Raw genomic sequence first — 14801 nt, forward strand, 5'->3', positions numbered from 1 at the left:
TCTATCACAGGCCATTTCAGAGAGAGAGAGAGCGTTCCTATTGGCTGTGCTCCGACTGGTGGCCGGTGCTGGGTAATTCCTCAACAGATCTCAACATGGCTGCCGGGTCACAAACGTTCTCATTTTACAGCTAAACAGTACACGACAGGATGTGTCTGAAGACATTTGAGGTGAGAAATAGACATTACAGTAACATAATACTGACTCATATTTGATCAATGTTGCCTAGTTTGACCGTTTGATCAGAGTTTGCAAGTGATTGGCTCATGGCTCTCACAGACGTCAGTTGGACGGCAGACTCCAGATCAGCTCTGACTGATTGTTTTCCTCCGGTCTGTGAAATCCTGCAGATGCCATTAGGAGCACCGGAGGACACCTAACCTTTTCTTAATCATATTTGCTCCATTTCTACCCACTGCAGCTTTAAGAGGGGAAATTAAGTCAGTTTTGTGTTTACAGCTTGTTTCCGCTGCCCCAAAGTGAAAGCAAACAGTGCATCAGTGCATGGATTCCCAAGGCTTGCTTGTTAACATCAGCCTTCATAGACACATGATAGAAAAAAGCAAAGATGTCAAAGTTCACTCTTTATACAAGATTATACAATGTTGTGGCACAAATAATAGTTATGTTTAAAGGTCTTTTCAGCTAAAACATCTTGGCTTTTTTCACAATCTGACCTTACCGATGTTAAATAAACTAATCAATAATAAAATAAATAATGCAGAGTTACTGACTTCTTCCTCCTGTTTTTCCTCTTGAGTACTAATTTAGTTTTGGTATTTTTCAGGCCAGCATGCTTCAGTTTAGGGAAAAGACAGTTGCACACCACAACTTTCTCCCTCAACTGTCGAGGCACAGCGTGCAGCTCGTGTTTCTGTAGCTGTTTATGCGAGATTAATAGCTTTTGTTTAATTTCAGCCCGAGGGAGGGTTGAGTATTATCAAAAATAACCCAGGGGAGAACCATTTAGTTTCTTACTTATGGCGTTTTAATATCTTTCATAATGGTACAAATTTAATGATGCACTGGTCCATTAGTGCTTTTATAATGGCTAAAGAGAGTGTTTGGCATTAAGTTAACATCTTATTAGCAAAACAGAAACCTTTAAAGGAATAGTTCAACATTTTGGGAAATACACGAGCATTAGGTGAGAACATCGATACCACTGTCTAATGTCTGTATGCTAAATATGAAGCTTGCCAGTAGTGGGCTGCTTTGCTTCGTATAAATGCTGGGAGAAGGATGAAATTGCTGGCCTGGGTCTGTCCAAAGGTTAAGTATGTCACTGCACCCAACCAAGAAAGAGTTCCAGTGAGTCTCTGTAAAACCCAATAGGCAACTTCCAGGTCAGTGAAGCCAATGCGGAAGTGCCTTAAACTTGCATTCTTTCTAATAGCCAGCAGGGAGCGACTCCTCTGGTTGCAAAAAAAAGTCTGATTGTATAGAAGTCTATGAAAAATGAGCCTACTTCTCACTTGATTTATTACCTCAGTAAACATTGTAAACATGAGTTTATGGTGTCAATCTTTAGTTTCAAGTCTTCTTCAATACAGCATGATGTTCATTTAGTAAATTATGGTCCCATTTAGAGTCAAATAGACCATAAAGCAAGGGATGCTTTAGGGCGTGGCTACCTTGTGATTGACAGGTCGCTACCATGGTGTTGTCCGGTCTGGGAGTTGTACGAGTTTTACAGTGTGTTTTCAGTTCATAAAAGTTAGTTCTAACCTTTTTGGTCGCCTAAAAATGTCTTATTCAGCGTTCAGTTGTACCCTCTCGTGCATACTTGCCAACCTTGAGACCTTAAAAAAAGGGAGGATTTTGAAACCAAAAAGAGGGTCTGTGGGTTCTCCCCCAGAAAAATTAGAGTTTCAGAGACTTAGCTTCTTGCATTCGGGTGACTTTAAAAGAATGAAAATAACAAAATAATAAGTACACTGCAACAGCATTTTTATGTTAAACTTTTAATTATACCTTTAATTCTCAGGAAATAAAACTGAATATATTGCCCCCTCGGAGGTGTGAATCTCTGGTATAAACTAATATTCATCCGTTTTTATTTGTTTTTGCTCTTGCTTGAGTATTTCTTTCTCTTAGTACTCTCCATCACTCACTCACTGAAGGTCCTTTCAGACACAACACGACAACGTCACCACTGTGCTCTGAAACCGAGCTCAAACATGAGCTCAAAGTGCGCTGTGTCGCTGGCATAGACTGCTCTCTTCCGCCAGGAAACAACATTTGGTGTAGCTCTATTGTTGTCCGGGTGGAAACAGTAGGGATTATACACACTGTACAGTTCCAGAAACAGGCTAAAATAATGAAAAGGAAAAAAAGTGAAAATTTGCCAGAAATCGGGAGTAATATGGGAGAATTGTGACCCCGGGAGGAAACCGGTAGAGGGCAATGGAAAACGCGAGTCTCCCGGGAAAATTGGGAGGGTTGGCAAGTATGCTCTCATGTCACTTCTGGATGCAAAAAAAACAGCATAGCGACGGCCAAAATGTCGAACTCGAGGCTTCAAACGGCAGTCCACAAACCAATGGGTGACATCACGGTGACTACGTCCACTTCTTATATACAGTCTAAGGTAAAACCACATCATGTCGTTTTTATACTTCTGTTTTTTTACGGATTGAATAAACAAGATAGCCTATAATATGTTAATAAGTGAGCTTTAGAGCTGCTGGTAGGCAGATGTGTTTGTTTGGTTTTACCTTTGAAAATATCCAGGCTAGCTGTTTTCCCCTGTTTACAGTCTTTGTGCTAAGCAAAGCTAACTGTCTGTAGCTTCATATTTACCAGACAAACATGAGTGGTATCAATTGTCTGCATTTTTCCCAAAATGTCAAAACAGGGGCGACCTCTAGACCTGCGACCTGGTATAGTGTGCGCCCCATATAGGCTGAGTCCTTGGCAGCGACCTGGGTTTGATTCCGACCCGCAGCCATTTGCTGCTTGTCATCTCCTACCGCCCCCCCCTTTCCTATCATTTTCCAGCTGCTCTAATTAAGGCAATAAAAGTCAAACCAGTCCTTTACAATTGTAACATTCTGGCTCTGTTTCCAGAGCCCTCAGACTTTTTGTAAATACTATCTGGCATGATAAGCCAAAGAGGTTTGGTTTTCTGGGTTTGGGGGTTTTCTGTTTGTTGTGTGTTTTCACTTGTCTTATGTTATTCATTTATGTTTAGTCTGTTCCTGTTTTATTTTGTAAGTTCTTTGTTTTACTTCCTGTGTGTTTTCCCGCCTTTGTGATTGTCTGCCCCATAGATATATAGATTCAGCATTGGCCTTTGGATCGTATGTCAACGTCGCCGCCATATTGGGGAGGTCAGGACTGGCCCGTAAACACATACAAGTGAACTGGGGAGCTGCTGTTTTTCTGGATAAAAAGCACTATAACATTTCCATTTCTCAACCGATTTCAATGAGTGTTTTTTTTTCTATATTGGACCGGTAATTCTCAGCAAAATGGATTCAGTTCATTTAGCCTAACGTTAAGCTTAGCTAATGTTGATACACACTTTTGAGCGTCTAGCAGCAATTATAGCCTATTAAGTAACTGGAGACAAAACTTTCCTTTTTTACTGCTTGAGAGTTACTGGTTCAATCTAACCTACAGTACTCCATGTAGATTATAAATCGCTGAATATGAAAACGACTCATTGAAATCGATTGAGGAATGTAGATGTTATAGTGTTTTTTATCCAGAAAAACAACAGCTTCACTTGTATGTGTTTACAAGCCAGTCCTGACCTCCCCAATATGGCGGCGATGCTGACATATCGCAACAATGGGCTGGAGTGGCCAATGCTGTATCTATGTATATATCTATGATCTGCCCCGCCCTGATTTGTTCCACTTGTGTCTAATCACCCTGTGTGTGTTTCCCCTGGTTCATTGTCAGTTTGTCGTCTCTCCTTGGGAGAAAAAGTCCAGTATGTTACTAGTATTAGTTGACCAGTGTTTCCGTGTCCCTGGTTTGTGTTTTTGGATTTGCCTCTGTTGACTGCCTGCTCCTGGACTGTATCCCGTAAGTTTATTTCGTCATCATCATTATATCATTGAACACCACCTGCTGTCTCCTCATCAGTGTTTTCTGCATTTGGTAAACCTGCTATTCCTGGAATTGTGACAATTCTGCAATGGTTTAGGTGGTTCAAAGCATGTTTTTACACAAAGATTTAACCAGTCGCCATACTGATTTTCAAGTGTTGTCTTCAAGTGTCGCAATTTGTTTTGCTTGAATTTCCATAATAGTGCAAAATATATACAGTGAGCACAAACAATAATGCCTAGATTTCAAACGGGATGAAAGCATACAGCACAGCCAAATCATACAGTAGCTTTTCAGAACAGATGTTGATAGCATAACTTTGCATTTACAGTACTAAGGACATTTATTTGATCACATATGTTTTAGCTAAAAAATGTATGATCTGTCTGACATTTCACTCAAAATGAAATATTGTTTAATAAGGTCCTTGGTGTTTTTAATTTGAAGATGTGCTCAGACGGCTGAGTAGAGGAGTAGCCTCAGGCATCCTTGTAATTCTAGTACTGATCCCAAATGGCATCTGTTTGTGTATGAAATTATTCAGCTGGCCTCCTGTTCAATTCATGTCTTTGCAGCTAAATTCTACTAAACTACTTCAAATACGCTAGTCATGTATCTAGAAGTTATGCACCTCGGGGACTGAGAAGCTTGTGGAAATGAACAAACTGCATTAATCGTGTCTTTATCTTGAGTTAAACGGAGGGCATATAGAACATGCTCTCACATCTAAGTCGCAACACAAAGCAGTTTAATCCTTAGCCCTCTGGTCTCATCAATCAGTTTCTTAAATGCCCTCGGAGGGTCACAAAAAAATAGATGTATGAGTGTTTGGCATGACGGTGTGAGAGGTCCACGTTCCTTGAAAAACTCCACACGATCCCCGTCACTTAGCAACAAGAAAATGTGAGGGGGAGAGAGCCAGGACCTCATAAAATAGTCCTAATCCACTTCTCACTGATTTTAGACAAGATACATGATTACAAGCACTTTTCGCTGTGGTGACCTTTTTGAGAGCATAACCACAGTCTGTGTAAATGTGTCCCTTAGAGCTCAGCAGCTGGCCACAGATCAGGAGAGTTAAAAGATAAATCACTGTTAAAAAGGGATCCCCCTTCCATTCTGCAAAAAAGGGCATTACCAGGACAAAGCTTCTTTCAAAAATCACGCACCACAAAAATTTGGTTCAAGATGTAACAGAAGATATCTGTAACCATATCTTAAGTTTTAACTGATCACCTGAAGGTTCACAGTACACAGAAATTGCAGCAGAGTGAGTGCTCTCTTCTTTTGCGTCTCTAAAGGGGTACAATACTGCACCAACAGTACTAGCTTTAAAGATTTCTATCTTTCTAGGCCAGAGACACCGTAAATGTGTGGGCTGCTGTCATGGTACCACACATTGTAATGATGCTGCTCTCAGTAATAAAAAAGCATGTTATGCTGCATTATGTCATGTTATATAAGATGTTTTTTGTAAATTTTTACCATTAACAATCGTGACATGAGAAGCTGTAGTTGTAATAGATCACAGCTCTTTACAATACTCTTTACAGCCCTATAAACTGTAACAGCTACTATTGGTTAAACTCCGAGGAGGGATGATATAAAATGTTGCCATCTTTATTAAACCTCAATTTACACCTCATGATCAGTTGAGACTCTGAAGAGGTCATAGTTTGGCTTAAATTTCATCCAGGACTTTATTGGACTGCAGTGAGCATTTATCATTATATTTATCAATAATTATGATCAACATTACTGTACATCAAACCTGCTTAGTTAATTTGGCTTTTAAAGGGACTGTAAGTTTTTACACACATGTATTATTTTAATCACTTTTATTGCCAAAGTGTGAACAGGTTGTAACCTAACCTAGATAGATATATTTTACTTTTTTCACCTCTATAACTATTTTGGCTTTCTAGGTAATAAAGAAATTGAAAATTAATTATCTTAGATTTTTATTTAAAGTGACTATAATTAATACTTTTATGTTAACAATGACTGTTTGCATGTGAAATACTGCCACTCATAAGAACCCATTGATTAGCGCTTGACTCTGCAGCTTCCTCTCAGCTCTGTGGAGCTCTTTAGTGTCTTTCAGCTCATTGATTTGCTTTTTCAGCAGCAGCAGAGCTCAAACACACTGTACACCACTACTAGTTAACAACTAGCTGCATTTAGCAGTTAGAGACAGATATCTCCCTCAGGAGTTATTGAAGCGCAAAATAGAGCTAAGAAGAGAATGAATGTTAGGCCCAATCCCAATCTCCCCACTCACAGACTCGCAGACTTTGAGGCGCGTTCCCGCAAAGTCTGTGAGGGTTTAGGGATGTCCCACTGTCAAATCCTCAAGTCCTTGAGGGCTCTCTCACAGACATTTTGAGCCCTTTATGAATACTTTCCATACGACTGCATTTCTGTAGACTTTGCCGAAGGGAAAGTCATAAATTCATAGTGTTGTGACGTTAAACACAGGGTTACCACGGTTACCAGGGGAAGCCCTGGAGGTGTGTAAAAAACATGATAAACAAGGGAAACGGCACATGAGTGTTCAGCCTGGCATATTTAAATTTACATTAACATTAATGATTTATGATGGTACATAAAAAAAACACATGAAATCAGAGGAATGCAAGCATTTTACACATCTGGTTTATTCATCAACCATTTCTTTTAATTTTGCTGAAACAAGGAAATTGATCATTTGTAACTGTCAAATTATCAATTTATTTGTTTTTGCTTCTCTAGGCAAGAGCCTTGAAGACGCTCAAATAGGCAGTAAAAAACGTAAAATAAAAACCCACAATTGACATCGTCAAGGTAACGTGATATGTCGCTACAAAGTGCTGTCCCATTCGTATTTATAGCATTTGCAGCCTCTCACACTCAACCATTTACCGGGTGACGTCAGTCAAGTCCCTGAGGGTTCAGGGTTTAAGGCCTTAAGGTGATTCATCTGGGTAAATGGCAGCCAAACAACAGACTGATATTTAGTCTGTTGTTTGATTTTAGTCTGTAAATGAATGCTAATGTTGCTCTGTGTCTTCTGGATGTATAAATAGACAACTGGTGGTTAACACGTTATGGGTGATAATATGTCAGTGTTGTGTTTGCAGCTTGTTTCTGCTGCCCCCTAGTGGCCAAACAATCTGTTATTGCAGGTTTAATTAAATTAGACTTTTTCACTCAATTACCTGTTTAATCCCTTTTCCAGCCACAAATGAGCAGTTGCTCCTGGTATCTTGAGAGATATTCTAATTATTAATAAACCCATCACAGACTATACTCTATTTCATTTCTCTCTCTTTCCTTTTTAGTTTGATAGTTTACAGCATGGATACAGACAGGAGACATGGGAAAGAAAGAGAGTGTGGTATAATATGCAGGAACAATCCACGGCTGAAATTGAACCGGGGAGTGGGGAGCATTGCCGTTATATGGTACATGTCTTAACGCCCCCTCTTTACCATTTCGATTCCTTTTTTCAAAAGGCTGTGATGCAGGTAGTGTTGTAGTTTTCTCTGTTTACTTGGTACTTTCACTGAACAGATCAAACATTTTCAGTGAAAAAAACAAAAACAAACACTAGAAATCTAAACAGCCAGCGAACATCGGCAGGCCTCTATGGCTCTGACAGAGAGAGGAGGCGATAGCAGGATGAGGAAGAGGAGGAGGAAGAGGAAGCTCATTCGGGCTGCCAGCCAGTGTCCCCCAGGCTACATGAAACACTGATGGACTTGATAGATTGGCGAGAGCACCAGGGGGTTCGGGCTGAGCTGAGCACTGACCGAGCTCCAGTGCTGGGAGGAAAAATAAATCTGGCTGACACCAGCCGAGCGAGATCCGCTCCATACAGAGGCGTCATCCAACAACTCAGGCTTATCGAGGAACAATCAAAAGTTAGATTGTGTTCGGGGATAAACATGCCATGTGTGGTCGCTGTCATGGTGATATGGCTTCTGAGTTAATTTCCTGTCAAAGCATAAATAAAGAAATATGGAAGGATTTTCATTGTTTTTGGACAGTGATTGACATGGAGCATGTTTTATTATTTCAGATGTGCCTCAAGAAGGACTTGATGCATTGAAGAAAACATGCACAGTGAAGCGTCAATACCAGGCATTTCATTTATGGTTCACAGAGACAGGAACATCAAACTAGACTAGGGGACGGAACCTGCCAAAATCAAAAGATAAATGGATAAACAAATCAATAAATCAATATGTCATTAAATGCAGCAAAAATAATTCTAAAAATAAATTAGCCATTAATTGATAAAATGTGACATACATTGATATTTCTGTTTCTGTGTTTTTATTTTTAGATTTATTTATTTAATTTGCATATATTTATAATTTATTTATTTTTGCGTTTATATTTTATTTATTTTATATTTATTTTTAAATGTGTGTATTTATTTATGTATTTATGCATTAATTTGTTTTCATTTATGCACAACTTTTCCCTTTGCATTTTACCCTTTATTCATTTCCCCAAACTTAGATAAACTTAAATAAATGCAAAAATAAATACATAAATAAATAAATGCAAAAATAAATAAAAATAATTGCAAAACAAAATTAATACATTTAAAAATTAATAAAAATACATATACAAATAAAAGGGAAAAGTAAACAGAAGAGTAAATAAGGAAATTAATACAAAGATAAATAAGTAGTGAAGCAAATTAAAACACAATATCAATTTATGTCACATTTTATCAAATAATAAATGGCTACATTTACTTTTAATATTATTTTTGCCACATTTACTAACTTACTTACTTATTGAGTCATTTATTTATTCATTTATTTTTGATTTTGTCAGTCTCCATCTTCCATACTAGACATCCTCCTTTCTCTACAAATATACATGTACAGTGTAACACATCCAATATGTATGGCTATACATATAGACAAAACCATATATCACCTGTCACTGAGGGTGTCTAGCCTGAACCCAAGGTGTTATTTGACAGGGTTTTTAATCAGCCAAGGTAAATGTTGTCTCTGGATCCCCAGGGGGTGCAGGGAAGGAGGATGGAGGAGGATGGGGGAGGATGGGGGAGGATGGGAGGGTGCAGGCAGTGACTGTGATGTGCCTCCTTCCATTAGCCAATCCTGGTGTGATGGAGACAATGTTAAATCTCCTGATGGAATCTCTACAGCACCACAGATAGGCTCTGTACGCGCAGCCAGCCAACTCCATCATCCGTCCTCCCAAATGAATTATAATGGAGAAAATGGCCAATGGGTGATGGAGATTGATTCAAAAGAAACATGAGTGGTAATCAATATGGTTCGCTGTGCAGCCAAGCAACATAAGACTCCCCACACTGCTTACCCCCGGCTAAAGTTGGGCACCATCGTGCTGCCTGTATGTAATTTATGATAAAGGTGTCGCTCTCAGAACGATACGCCACAGCTGAGGGAGCCAGGCACATAAGGAAAATAAGAGCTCCTCACAAAAGAAAAAAAAAGTTGCCTGCGCTGTTAAATTCTGTTTTGTTCATGTGATGATGGATTGATCCAAGGCATCCCATAAAAAGTTAAAACTGAATGGTGCTTTTAAAGAGGCTTTGAATGACAAATGATGCAGATGAAATGTTCTCAGGCCTCTGTAGCAGAGTAGAGTTTTCATGCAAACTTTTGTTTAAAGGAATAGTTTGACATATTGGGAAATACTTCTATTTGCTTTCTTGCTAAGAGTTGGAGGACAGGATCGATACTGATGTTATTTCATCTGTGTTAGTTAGTTTAGCTTAAAGAAGCAGTACACAAGATTGGAGCATATATGATTTTAAAAAGTTATTTTTTTTAAAACGGTAACTGTATCCTGACAGTAGTGCATGAGACAGGTAATCTGAAAAAAATCACATGCTTCTGTGTCCTCTGATGCTCCTAATGGCATCTGCAAGATTTCACAAACCGGAGGAAAACAACTAATCAGAGCCGAGCTGGAGCCTTGTCATCTCTGAGCAGCTGTCAATCACTCCAAACTAGGCATCTCATTTTACAACTAAACAGTACGCTACAAGATTCTGAAAACATTTTACATGAGAAATAGGCATTACTGTAACAGAATATTGATTCATATTTGACCAGAGCTGTGTAGTTTGACCGTTTGATTGGAGTTCGCGTGTGACTGACAGCGGCGTTTGTAGAATGAACAGCCAATAGGAACGCTCTCTCTCTCTGAAATGACCTGTGATTGGCCGAAGTCTTGTCACGGGCTAGATTTTCTAAAGCCTGAAAACAGAGCCATGAGGAGGTGCAGAAGTCTAGTTTTCTCTCAGAGCACTTGAATTACAATATGCTGAAAGGTTATTATGGAATTTTTGCCCAATGATGCCAAAAATAGTCTGCCTACTGCCGCTGGAAACAGTGGTAAACAGTAATCCTGAAATAGCCCGGCACACCACAACTTGCTGTTTTTATTTTACTCTTTGGGATTTGCACAGATTAAACAAACAATATATAACATGTTAATTAATGAGCTTTAGAGGTGCTGGGAGGTGGATATGTTTTAACTTTTGGACAGAGGGTACCTGTTTCCCCCCATTTCCAGTTTCCATGCTAAGCTAAGATTTATGTAGCTTACAGACATGAAAATGGTATTGATCTTCTCATCTAACTCTCTGCAAGAAAGCAAATACATGTAATTCCCTTAGGGCTGTCAATCAATTAATCACGGTGAATCGCAAATTAATCACGCATTTTTTATCTGTTCAAAATGTACCTTAAAGGGAGATTTGTCAAATATTTATTACTCTTATCAACATGAGAGTCGGAAAATACGCTTGCTTTATGCAAACGTATGTATATATTTATTATTGGATATGAATTAACAACACAAAGCAATGACAAATATTGTCCAGAAACCCTCACAGGTGCTGCATGTAGCATAAAAAATATGCTCAAATCAAAACATGGCAAATTCATGCTGTCAGTGTGTCAGTGTGCTGACTTGACTATGACTTGCCCCAAACTGCATGTGATTATCATAAAGTGGGCATGTCTGTAAAGGGGAGACTCGTGGGTACCCATAGAACCCATTTTCATTCACATATCTTGAGGTAAGCGTAAGTTTGGAGCGTTATTTATCCTCCTTCTCGAGTTAGTTTGACATGGTTGGTACCAATGGATTCCTTAGCTTTTCTAGTTTCATATGATGCCAGTATCTTCAGTCTAGCAAATTTGCGTTAACACACACTATTATCACGTTAACTTTGACAGCCCTAATTCAGATGGAACATTCCATCGCATTTACTACAACCTAAATTACATTAATCGGTCACAGAGAACATTCCCGATGATTTCCTAAACGTTCTTCCCTCTACAGATAAAAGAGACAAAGGATCCAGTGAGATGACCACAATGTGTCTACAGTACGACCTCAGCAGTACAGACTGCCTCCTTATCAAAGACGTTCTTATTTCTTGTGAATTACACATGGAAGGAGGCTTGTAGGCCAGCATGCCGTTCTATAGATAACCGAGGCAGCTCAGCGGCAACAGAAAGCAATGATCAATACTGAATTTGTGGCAGGTCATAGCTCACGAGCAGGGTAGTGAGGGGTGAAGCATACTTTTCTGTATCCACGTGGGGTGCATACAAATACTCTTCTTTTCACAGTCAAAGTCAAGAAAAGGATGTTGATATGCTCGAGTTCTCCGAGGTCAACCGCCCCTGTTTTTATACAGCCATGACAGCTGCCCGGTAGGGGCTACAATATCAGAAGATGAGAAGTGAAAGGGGGATTGAAAAGATTAAATTTTACTTTCACTGTCAGAAATCATTTGGATGTGAGGTATATAGTGTGGTGGAGAGGAGGGAACCATATGCAATGAGCATTTCAGTCGTTGGGGATGTCATTTTGCCAACAAGGGCTGAATAGTATACATACTGACAGTCCTCTCTGACAGCGTCTACCCAGCAGGCTCCACTTCATCTGCACACTGAATGCGTTCTCCTTTATTTATTCATTCATTTCCACGTGGCCAAGTGCTGTCACTTTGATGAATGGGAGCTGGAACTGGCCAATTGTTTTCACTCGACGGGACAAGTCTCACACACTCTGAACTTAAACGTCCTCCTTGTCAGAGGAGCTCTGCCATTCCCGGCCCACGTACCGCTGCCATTGTTCTCACACGTACAAAGACACCAGCCCCCCCACCTCACACCCCTGGGGCTTTTCTTATTAGAATCTACCTGAGCAATAGGGGCTGTTTGCTTCAATTTCATCTCCACGGCTCAAAATGCTTCATGCCAGGTGGAGATATGGAGTCGGCTCCAGGTTTTGGAGTGGTGAGGACGTAACCATGGTGGATGTGTGGACGAAGTGTGGTGAGGCCTTGGCACTGTTGCTGCTGTCTTGCTTGCCCTTTTGACACCTACGAGAGAGCTAGTTAGCCTCTAGTTCATTTAGTCAAAGTCAGAAACATTGTTCATTTTAAAGCTGCAGTGGGTAGAAATGAAGCAAATATGATTAAAAAGAGTTATTTTAATAAAATGGTCACTATATTCTGACAGTAGTGCCAGGACAGGTAATAAAAAATAATACTTACAAAAAATTCAAAATCATGTACCTCTGTGTCGTCCGATGCTCCTAATGGCATCTGCAAGATTTCACAGAACGGAGGAAAACAACCGATCAGAGCCGAGCTGGAGTCTGCTGTCCAGCTGCCGTCTATGAGAGCCGGCTGTCAATCACTCGCAAACTCCTACCAAATGGTCAAACTAGGCAGCGCTGATCAAATATGAATTAATATTCTGTTACTGTAATGCCTATTTCTCTCCTCAAATGTTTTCAGAAACATCTTGTAGTGTACTGTTTAGCTGTAAAATGAGATAGTTTGTGACCCGACAGCCATGTTTAGAACAGTTGAAGAAATACCAAGCACCGCCCACCAGCCGGAGCACAGCCAACAGGAACGCTCTCTCTCTGAAATTACCTCTGATTGGCCAAAGTCTCCCGTTAGAGGCTAGATTTTCTAAAGCCTGAAAACAGAGCCATGAGGAGGTTCAGATGTCTATACTACAGCGCCTGACTTCTGCTTTTGCTCCTGTTATAATTACTTGAGGTCACTAGAGGTCGTGGTCGTCTTCTTTTATTCCTTCGATGATAAAACCTACTAGTGGGTAAAGTAGGCCCCTACTGACCCACATCTATGAGACTTATAACTGATAACACACATTTAATGACCCGATAACAGTCTAATCCTCTTTCAAATTTTACCTCCTCAGTAAAACAACAAAATATTCTGAAATACACATGCTACCACATTATAGAAATGTCTGTAACGGAACATTTAATATGATCTCATGCTCTCCCCTCACAGTAACATTTCATCTCTTTAACCGCATCTAAAGTCAGACTATGTAACAGAACTGGAGTCATTCCAATGAATGTCAATGAATTGTCAGAGGCGAAACAAGGAGCAGAGATCAGAGTTTGAAGAGTGGATTGAGATGGAAATTCATGAATGTCAGATTTTTTTTCTGAATGAATCATCTCAGGCTGTCAAGTCACTGCTGCTGTTGCATTCAATGATGATAGTTACAATAATCACTCCCTGCTATGGTAATGTGCAACATTAATGCACAGAAAGGAACCATACATCGAACAATTGACCTTTGACCTTCTTTAGTACATCTATGATACAGGCTAATAATTGCATCAGAAAACACTGAGGACAATGAACACTCATTAAAGCTGTTCAGTCAACCCGACATAAACTGTAAACTGAGCCAATTGAATGTCAAAAAACATGTTGCATGAGGGTTACCCTTTTCATTTCTGCGTGATTATAATATTCAACTAGAGATTTACAATAGCAACTCTGAGCACGTGGATATGAGCTGAAATACAAACACACTAGCCGAACATATCATTTCAAAGCAGACGAGGAAGACCAGCAGCCTGTCACGGATCCAGATGAGAACAGATTTTCCTGCTTCATGCAAGCAAGAAAGAAGAGTTTAATGTGTACTGTTAATGTAACTGTTAATGTAACTCAAGGACAGTTCTCTTTAAAAAAAAAAAAAAAGAATTACAAAAAAATTTAATTTAACCCAAATTAAGATTTGTATTCTCATAAATAACTATTTACTATAATAAATACTATTCATTATAATATAGATAAACATTTGGTCTCTGATATTGTTGGCTTAAAAGTGTTTAGTCAGTTTCACTACAATTTACACTAGAAAGAGAGTTACATGGGTGAAAAGTGTATTTCTTATTTTCTTTATTTATTTGTTCATTTGTGACCTAGGCAACCACCTGCATTTATATATATATATTTTAGAGGGCGACCAGCACCCCCTAGGAGGTGGCGCCCTAGGCAACTGCCTATATGGCCTATGCCTTAAAGGGACTATTTGTAACTTTCAGAATCGCTCGTTAACAGCGACACCTGTGGCCGTTAAGTCAACGAAAGTCAGCGTCCTGTTGCTCGCGCTTGCTCGCGCTTGCTCGCTCTAAATAGACATGAACAAGCATCGCTCAAAACAGTGAGGCGACACACGTCAGCTAAAACCACAATATCACTCTATATTTCAGCTGCTTGGCAGTAATGTTAGCTGACCAGACGAAGGTCTCTCCATGAATCAGTGCTGATCCTAGTGTTGGCTTTTTTTTAAGAGAAACGTTATGGTCTCCCGACAGCGCCCGCAGGGAGACACTGGCACCCGGTCGGAGACGACAACGTTTCTCGCTGCGTAGCCCCGTCACTTCAC

Source organism: Sebastes umbrosus, chromosome 8 (genome assembly GCF_015220745.1).
Source record: "Sebastes umbrosus isolate fSebUmb1 chromosome 8, fSebUmb1.pri, whole genome shotgun sequence".
NCBI lineage: Eukaryota > Metazoa > Chordata > Actinopteri > Perciformes > Sebastidae > Sebastes > Sebastes umbrosus.